General features: G+C 34.5%; 1 non-coding gene across 1 annotated transcript; it reads left to right on the forward strand.

Annotated features, from left to right (window-relative positions):
• Positions 1-5412: 5412 nt before the first annotated feature.
• Positions 5413-5545, forward strand: LOC126032688 (small nucleolar RNA SNORA51). Its single transcript, XR_007503911.1, has one exon. It is a non-coding gene; the product is annotated as a small nucleolar RNA SNORA51 (small nucleolar RNA).
• The last annotated feature ends 1985 nt before the right edge of the window (positions 5546-7530 follow it).

Here is a 7530-nt window from a genome sequence, read left to right on the forward strand (position 1 = left end):
AAACCGGTGTGGCCCGAAAAACCAAAAGAAAAAAAGAAAATAATGACAAAATTGTATTAGAAAAATAATAAATAATAACAAATCATGAAACTATAATTTCATAGGCAAAAATGAATATAAAATTAAATTACATATGAGTTATGTTGATAGAATTAAATTTTGTGGGAAATTAATGTATTTAGCAACAAGTATTTTAATAATGTACTTCTAAAAGTATCCATGTTACTTTGCAATGTACTATAGTAGAATAAAGAAATTTGAAAATATATACATATTACACAATTTAAAAATAAAATAACGTTAATATTTATAGTTCAAGTGGAGTACAAGTAAGATTAAATGCATACTTATGAAGATAAAGAATTATAGGAATAGACAATATATATTTTAGAAATAAAAGTATAAGTTACATACCATATATTTTATTATTTATTCACTCCTATTAAAAAAAGGTTAATAGCCAAGATTTATAAAGCACTGGTGGAACATAAAATATGGGGAAGAAATTAATAGAAACTTCATCAAAGAATGCATACATATCACCAATAGGTATATATTTCTTCTTATTTTGTTCCCTTTGCTTCAGTCTTCATTTGCTGGGTCCAATACCCAGCAAAACTATCATGCATATGGGAGGGCAGACTAAAAACATTCACAAATATGAACGAACTTGAACTATTTGTGCAAACTAAGCTGATTCTAAGTGACTTACTCAGAGACGAATTACACAATCCAAACCCCCAATTGTAACAACAACCACGCCACACAATACAACTGCACAACAGTCCTCTTTATCAATAATTTCCCTAAATGTTAATGGACTAAACTCTCCAATTAAAAGACACATAGTAGAGAACTGGGTTAGGAAAAATAAACCGGACTTCTGCTGTCTGCAAGAAACACACCTACAGTTACAGGATAAGCACAGGCTTAGAATTAAAGGATGGAAAGTAATTATTCAGGCCAATGGAAAACAAAAAAGAGCAGGGACAGCCATTCGTATATCAGACCAAATTGTATTCAACCTCAAGAAAGTGATCAGAGACAAAGAGGGGCACTACTTACTGATCAGGGGAACATTAGATCAAGAAGTGCTAACCCTGGTCAATATCTATGCACCTAATGTAAAATCACCAAAATATGTGAGGCAACTACTGACAAACCTGGAGAAACACATGAAGGGAATTGTGATAATAGTAGGGGACCTCAATACTCCACTATCACCACTGGACAGATCCTCCAAACAGAAAAATAGTAAAGAAATAAGAGCTCTAAATGAAAAATTAGAAGAATTAGGGCTAATAGACTTATATAGAGCCCTCCATCTCCAGAAAGTAGAATACACATTCTTCTCAAACCCACATGGAACCTTCTCCAGAATAGATCATGTCTTAGGATACAAAGCCAACCTATATAAGACCACAAAGGTAAGGATCATTAGAAGTACCCTTTCAGATCACTATGCAACAGAGCTTATAATTGATGTCAAGAAGAAGCAATGGAGGAAAACTAATACCTGGAGATTGAATAACATACTGCTTAACAACAGCTGGATCAAAGAACAACTCAAGGAGGAAATAAAAAGATTCCTTGAGACGAATGACAATGAAGAGACAACATGTCAGAATTTATGGGATACAGCAAAAGCAGTACTTAGGGGGAAACTCATAGCATTACAGGCCTATGTTAAGAAACAGGAAAATAACAAAACCAACAGTTTAAAAGATCACCTCAAAGAATTGGAACAACAGCAACAGAGAAATCCAACCACAACCAGAAGGCAAGAAATCATAAAAACCAGAGCAGAAATAAACAACATAGAGACTAAGAAAACAATACAAAAAATCAATGAGACCAGGAGTTGGTTTTTCGAAAAAATAAATAAGATAGACAAACCATTGGCAAAACTTACCAAAAAAAAGAGGGAAAACACCCAAATCACTAGGATCACGAATGAAAGGGGAGAGATTACAACAGAACCCCAAGAAATACAACATATCATGAGATCATATTATGAACAACTATATTCAACTAGGCTAGAGAACCCACCAGAAATCGACAGATTCTTGGACAAACACCCTCTTCCAAGACTGGAAAAGGAAGACCTAGAAACTCTAAACAGTCCAATCTCTTCAGAGGAAATTGAAGACGTAATTAAAAGACTCCCTAAGAACAAATGCCCAGGCCCAGATGGATTTACAGGTGAATTCTATCAAACATTTCTAGAAGACTTATTACCACTGTTCCATAGGCTTTTCAAAACCATAGAAAAAACAGGAATCCTCCCCAACTCCTTTTATGAGGCTAATATCACACTCATTCCTAAAGAAGGCAAAGACACCACCAAAAAAGAAAACTACAGACCAATCTCACTAATGAACATTGATGCAAAGATACTTAACAAAATCTTAGCAAACCGAATCCAACACCTCATCAAAAAGATCATACATCACGATCAAGTGGGATTCATACCAGGAATGCAAGGTTGGTTCAACATACGCAAATCAATAAACATTATACACCACATCAACAACATGAAGGACAAAAACCACATGATCATATCAATCGATGCAGAGAAGGCGTTTGACAAAATCCAACATCCGTTCATGTTAAAGACACTCAACAAAATAGGGTTAGAAGGCACCTTCCTTAAGATAGTTACAGCTATTTATGAAAAGCCTACAGCGAACATTATACTTAATGGCGAGAAGCTAGAAGCATTCCCACTAAGGTCAGGAACTAGGCAAGGCTGTCCACTCTCTCCACTCTTATTCAATATAACCTTAGAAGTCCTAGCAATAGCAATCCGACAAGAGAAGGGAATCAAAGAAATTCAAGTAGGGAAAGAGGAACACAAGCTAGCTCTATTTGCTGATGATATGATGATATACATCAAAAACCCTAAAGAATCCACAGAAAAACTCCTAGAAACAATCAACCAATACAGTAAAGTGGCTGGATACAAAGTCAATACACAAAATACAGTAGCGTTTTTATATACAAACAATGAAGTTGAGGAGAGAGAGATTAAAAATACAATTCCATTTAATATAGTATCAAAAAATATCAAATACCTAGGAATCAACCTTACAAGAGAAGTGAAAGATCTATACCAGGGAAACTTCAAAACACTTCAGAAAGAAATTGAAGACGATCTAAAGAAATGGAAGAACATCCCATGCTCATGTATAGGTAGAATTAACATAGTCAAAATGACTATTTTACCCAAACTGCTATATAGATTTAATGCAATCCCTATCCAAATCCAGACACAATTCTTTAAAGAAATAGAACAATCAATTATAAAATTCATTTGGAACCATAAAAGACCCAGAATAGCTAAACACATTCTGAAAAATGAGAAGTTGGGAGGTATCTCCTTACCTAACTTGAAACTATACTATAAAGCCATAGTAATAAAAACAGCATGGTACTGGAACAGAGACAGGACCTCAGACCAGTGGATTAGAACAGAATTCCCAGACATAAACCCCCAGATATATAGCCAACTAATATTTGATAAAAGAGGCAAGAATATGAAATGGAACAAAGAAAGCCTATTCAACAAATGGTGTTGGTACAACTGGAAACTCATATGCACGAAAGTGAAAATCGACCCACATCTCACTCCTTATACAAAAGTCAACTCAAAATGGATCAAAGATCTGGAAATCAGACCTGAATCTATAAAGTTTATCGAGAATAAAATAGGCAGAACACTCGAAGACCTTTATATCAAAAGGGTCTTTGAGAATGGAGCACCAATGGCAAAAACGTTAGCATCAACTATAAACAAATGGGACTATATCAAACTAAAAAGCTTCTGCATGGCAAAAGAAACCCTACTTAATGCAAGAAGACAGCTAACAGAATGGGAAAAAATCTTTTCACTTGATATATCAGATAAAGGGCTGATATCTAGAACATACAAAGCGCTCAGAAACCTGAGCCCTTCAAAACCAAACGAAGCCATAAAAAAATGGGGAGACGAAATGAATAGACATTTCTCTGAGGAAGAGAGAAGGATGGCCAACAAACACATGAAAACATGCTCACCTTCGCTCATCATCAGGGAGATCCAAATCAAGACAACAATGAGATACCACCTCACACCAGTGAGGTTGGCTCACATCAAAAATAATGGGAACAACCTTTGTTGGAGAGGATGTGGTATGAAAGGAACTCTCATTCATTGCTGGTGGGAATGCCCCTTGGTCCAACATCTATGGAAAAAAGTCTGGAGAGTGCTCAAAGAACTTAGAATTGAGCTGCCATTTGACCCAGCAATTGCTCTCCTAGGCATATATCCCCAAGATGGAAGGACATTCATTCCAAAATACTTATGCACCCCACTATTTATTGCAGCACTCAGTAGAATAGCCAAATCTTGGAACCAACCTCGATGTCCAACAACAGATGAATGGATCATTAAGATGTGGTACATATATACAATGGAATATTACATGGCAGTTAGAAATGATACAATCACAGACTTTGCAGCAACGTGGATGGACCTAGATCATGTTATGTTAAACGAAGTAAGTCAGAAGACAAAAGAAAAACACAGAATGGTAGCACTATTCTGAAACACCTAGAACACATAAAAAACAAAAAAATGACATTGAAGAAGCATAACTGCTAGAACCACAAAGAAAGACTTCATAAACTCCATTCCCTGATCTGCACAGCCACCAAGATCTTTAGAAACAGGTCTGATTTTACCATCCAAGATAAAGTAGAAGTCTTCCACATACCACGAAAGCAGCAAGTGGAGAATAAATGATCTATTTTTTTGACGTCTTTATTTTGGTGTGGAGATTACGGTTGATGTCTCCAATATTATTTTATTTTATTTTGTTTTGTCTTTCTCTTTCTTTTTTGCACTTGAGTATGATTTGATTTCAGAACCGAGATTATTGTGTGGTGCCTGTCTTTATTGCTGTGGTGCTTATCGGTTATTTAATTCGATATTTTTTTTTGTATTGTTGTGGTATTTTAATTACTTTTTTCACATCCTCTCTCAAACTGAGGTTGGAAGCCTCTAGACAGGACTCTGCCTATTTTCAGCATATTTGATTTTTGATTGAGAAGAGGACATATTAGGTGATGGGTATTCCCCTGATTCAATATGAATATGTACCCAAAATACTACAGTGAAAGATATGTAAGCCATTATGAAAAAAAAATTGTGTTTTTAATCAGAAATTTTCTTTGACTTACATGTATTATTATTATATCAATTATATTATATGTTATGTTATGTCACTATATTATGTTATATTAGTTTACCTCATTATGTTAATCAATTTTGTCCTTTAAATGAATTCTCACTTTAAAAAAACAAACAAAAAAAACAACAACTTTAGTTTGCTCTGAAGAAAAAAAAAATAAAATAAATAAAAGATAAGATAAGGCCTCCCAAATCTTACCACAGGCTGTGTTCTTTACACTGGCTGTATAGAAAGAGGAGGTACAGTAAAGGCACCCCATATACACCTCAACACAGGCCCCTTGCCGGGTATGTATTGTGAATTGGGGGACAAAAAAAAAAAAAGTAAATTTAATTCGGGGCCGGAGAGATAGCATGGAGGTAAAGTGTTTGCCTTTCATGCAAAAGGTCATTGGTTCAAATCCTGGCGTTCCATATGATCCCCCGTGCCTGCCAGGGACTATTTCTGAGCAGATAGCCAGGAGTAACCCCTGAGCACTGCTGGATGTGGCCCCCAAAAAAACAAAAAACAAAAAACAAAAACAAACAAACAAACAAAAAGTAAATTTAATTTATTATATGCTATTGTTTGGGTCCTATCCAAGTTTTTCAAGCAAGCCATATTGAAAAATGGACAGTAACATAAATACAGAATCAAGGAATGATTTCAAGAAATAATTGAGCAAGTTATTGACTAAAAAAATCTTAAATCTAAAAATATCTTTTCCTTTAACTTTCTCTCCTTGTGGTGTGTGTGTGTGTGTGTGTGTGTGTGTGTGTGTGTGTGTGTGTGTGTGTGTGTGTGGTCACCTAGCAGTGCCAGGGTTACTCTTGACTCTCTGTTCAGAAACACATCAGGTGGTACTCAGACCTTATATGGCCTGTATGTGATTGAATTTGAACAGCAGCATGCACCACAAGAACAAGATAGATTTACTATCACTAGTATAGTGACCCCACCCTTACAATAAATAAAATATTGCTCTCTTTGCATATGATACCTTTAAACATGTATATATTACTGAAATACTTAAATTAATCTGCTTTATTCATTTGTGATATAAAATAGATATTCTAGTAATCTTAATTTGTTTGGGCAAGGGATTGTGTTTTTTTCTCTAATGTTCTTTGCTTTATATATATATTGGATTTTTGGGACACTCAGTGACACTCAGGGATTACTTTGTCTCTGCGCTCAGTAATTGCTCCTGACTTGGGGGACCATATGGGCCGCTGGGGGACCTAACCACAGTCTGTCCTGGGTCAGCTGCACACAAGGCAAATGCCCTACAGTTGTGCCATCGCTCCAGCCCCTTGCTTTACATTTTTTTCTAAGGACTTTTCTCAGATTTCTATATATCACATGCTATTTAGAGAATATAGAAAAGATATTTTACTTCATTTTTATTTTGACCACACCTGGTAATTCTCAAATGTAACTCCAGGCTTTGCTCTGAGAAATTACTCCTGATAGGCTTGGAGGACAAAAAGGGGTTCTGGGGACTGAATCTGTTGGCCATATTCCAGGCAAGAGCCTTAACCAGTGTAAAATTACTCCAGGCCCTAATATAATGTAATTGCTCTGTTAATATGTAGGCATCCTATTGACTTGGATATTCTATTTAAACATTTTACTTTTAATAAATTCTACTTACCCAACTATATCTTCATGTCAGTTATTTGTGGTAATATTTATGATTAATACAGTAAGACAAAAAATCTTTTAGATGCATCACATGTTTTACTTTTAATTTATTTTTTGATATTATGAGTTTTGTAGAAAAATTACATTTATAATAATATGATAAAACATTTTTACAAATTGAAAATACACAGTGTGTATTTTTTAATACTTTTTAATAATATAAACAATTTATCAGGGGTCAGATAAAGCTCAAAGGGCTGAAAATATAACTTGCATTATTCCTGGCACTGCATGTTTCCACAAACTCCCCTGGTAAAAAACCTTTGAACTAAGAGCCAGGAGTAGCCCTTGAGCACATATGAGTATAAACTCCAAAACAAAAGCAAAAAGAATAACAAAACTAAAATGTTTGTCATAAATTACTAGAAATTCTAAACACAAAGTAAATTGAATTTCAGAATCCCACCCTTACAATAAATAAAATATTGCTCTCTTTGCATTTATTTTAAAAAGTCTTCAGGAATAAATGCATATGATACCTTTAAACATGTAGATATTACTAAAATACTTAAATTAATCTGCTTTATTCATTTGTGATATAAAATAGATATTCTAACAAAAACGTTTAAAATAAAAATATTAAAAACTTAGAAGTGGTGTTGAAGTGATAACACAG

Source organism: Suncus etruscus, chromosome 16 (assembly GCF_024139225.1).
Source record: "Suncus etruscus isolate mSunEtr1 chromosome 16, mSunEtr1.pri.cur, whole genome shotgun sequence".
In the NCBI taxonomy this organism is placed as follows: domain Eukaryota; kingdom Metazoa; phylum Chordata; class Mammalia; order Eulipotyphla; family Soricidae; genus Suncus; species Suncus etruscus.